Below are 2,500 nucleotides of genomic sequence, written 5' to 3' on the forward strand. Positions count from 1 at the left end.
AAAAGTAATACTTAGCATGGGGGTGGGGGGGGGGGGGGGGTACAGCAAAAATATGGGTACAGCAAAAATATGGGTACAGCAAAAATATGTTAAATTGAAATTAATACTGGAAAGATTACATGTAATTAATTGGAATGGAGTGAGTGAGCGAGCCTCTGATACCTAATGAGTTAAAAAATAAGTTGTTTAATCACAACAGAAAATTAAAAATGCAGCCTTGTACACATTCTACATGGATTGTATGTAAGCTTACCGGTCTCAACACTAATACTATTTCGGACTCATGTCTGTGCAGGGGCAAATCCATACTGGAGTGAGTGAGTCAGCCTCCGATACCTCATGGCATGACTTCATCATCCATGAGTTAAAAATTTATTTGTTTACTCAGAAAATTTAAAACACAGTGGTGTGCCCATTCTAGGTAAGCTTACCAGTTTCAACATTAATACCTTCTTTGAGCAGTGTCAGCACAGGGGCCGATCCCACGCTGGTTTCCACCGTTTTACAGAAATCGGTCAGAAACATGGGAAAGGGGACTTTAGAGAGTTAAAGCCAAAACGTTCCCGGGGAAGTATGCCCCCAGACCCCCCAGAAACATTTTCCTTGTTTTTGAAACCGGCCATTACTTATCCCAGATCTGCCCCTGCGGCATGACTATTTCGGGGGTGAAGGGTGAAGGGGGTTAAAACTGAAACAACCCAAACCTTTACAAAAATGCTAACCTTAGGCCAAAACATTATCTAAAGCATATTGCTTAGGTCTAAGGTTAGCATTTTTGTAAAGGTTTGGATTGTTTCAGCTATTGTACCCTTCACCCGTCACCCCCGAAATAGTCATGCTGTGCCCCTTCGGTTAAGTTACTCATGTAGTCTCATTGATCACTTGTGCCTTTATAAGAGGTTTCTTTCTAAGTCGACCATTTATCTATGCTCAATAAAGTACCCGTGAGCTGTATGTTTATAGACTTGGCCCACCATCTGAAAGAACTACAAAGGAACATTTTCTTTTTACTGTACTTGCTTAAACACCTGATCAAAGCTTGACCTCCTGCACGGAAGGCCAGGGTGACCCCAAAAGTCCGTGGACCCCATACAGACCGGTCCACGGCCTACCCCTACGGACCATCCAAAAACAAAATACAAATAAAAATATAAACAAATGAAATTAAATAACAACTTAAGATTTGACTTACCGGTTGTCTCGATAGCACTCGAGTCGCTGGCGAGATCTCGACCATTACGTTCCTTAAATTTAACAGACTAAGGCTCAGGATTGGGAGCGAGGTATATTAATCACATGTTGCCACTTCCTTCGCTGTGTACCGGAATGCTTCGAAATAGACCTCCTTCCGCCATTTTTGTTCGGAAGAGAAAACTGTGTTACATTTCGTGAAGGCTGGGGCGAGTCTCCTATTTCCGCGGGAGAATGATTCGTACAAATAAAAATGGCGGCGGGAAAGAAAGAAAGCACAAACAGAACTTGGTCATTCGGTCTTTTTCGAAGCACTCCGGACCACAACGAAGGCAATACGTGATTAATATGCCATGCGCTCGAGCCTGGGGTTTTGGGGAACAAAGGAACATGGCTAATTTGAACTGGGGAACAGGGTAACAATGTCGAGAGTATTTTAGGAAACAATAGGACCTTTGCATAATGACGTCATTTGACTACAAGTACCAGAATCCTTCAGGTTTTGCTTGTCTCATGCTAATTAGAGCTATTGTTGTTTTTACCCCGCTGGGAATGCAAAATTTAAATAAGGAAAGAAAAACAAACTGAATTCTGGTCGTTGTAGTCAAATAACGCTATCGTGAAAATTGCCTATTTAAAACAATTTTAGGGATCAAGAAGCTGGGAACAAGTTTGAAAGTAATTTTGGGAACACGGACACTCACTGGGAAACCTCGCCAACTCGAGTGGTATATGGGACGATCGATTTATGATCCCCCCGGGTATGAATTCCAAGCTACTTCAGGTCTAGAGTTGGCCAAATTGAGGGTTTTCGGTTACTAACCAAATGAGAAAACTACTACCTGCAGGGGGGTCCAAATTCGCCAGGACACCGGCCCATCAAAATCCCCAAAACAGGGACAAATTCCTTGATATGAATGATGCAAATCCCGCCAATTTTAGCATTAAAGAGCCTGCGACTATTGTGTCTGCTTTTGTCTTGCCGCTCAACTTTATGTAGCCCTTGCAAAACGTGTATAAACTGCGAGAGAACGGAAAATTACCAAAAAATATTCTCGTGCCACGAAAACTAAATTGATCGAAGACGAATTTGTAAATTTCTTCAGATAATTAGAACTCCCATGCATTTAATTAATATGTACTGAATCAAACGAAATTCATTCATATTTATCATGTTAGCCATATTTAAAATTAATAACTATCAAAATATTGCGGAAAACAGGACGACTAGAATAATAACGGGACAACGTAGTCTAAACTGGGACAGTCCCGGGTAAAACGGGATGGTTGGAATGTTTGGGTATGGATG

The 2,500-nt window shown here is 41.6% G+C and overlaps 1 protein-coding gene across 19 annotated transcripts in view; it reads right to left on the reverse strand.

Moving 5' to 3' along the window:
- The window catches only part of LOC137988459 (recombining binding protein suppressor of hairless-like), an 82,605-nt gene extending 81,198 nt beyond the window's left edge, over nt 1-1,407 (reverse strand). For 8 of the 19 annotated variants that reach the window (XM_068834452.1, XM_068834447.1, XM_068834446.1 and 5 more), the window contains exon 1: nt 1,193-1,395. The gene's annotated coding sequence lies outside the window, so the exon portion shown is untranslated. Of the gene's footprint in view, nt 1-1,192 lie in introns of all 19 variants that reach the window. The other 11 variants (XM_068834462.1, XM_068834461.1, XM_068834460.1 and 8 more) reach the window with 5 other exon arrangements.
- Between the last annotated feature and the right edge of the window lie 1,093 nt (nt 1,408-2,500).

This window comes from Montipora foliosa, unplaced genomic scaffold, assembly GCF_036669935.1.
Source record: "Montipora foliosa isolate CH-2021 unplaced genomic scaffold, ASM3666993v2 scaffold_420, whole genome shotgun sequence".
NCBI lineage: Eukaryota > Metazoa > Cnidaria > Anthozoa > Scleractinia > Acroporidae > Montipora > Montipora foliosa.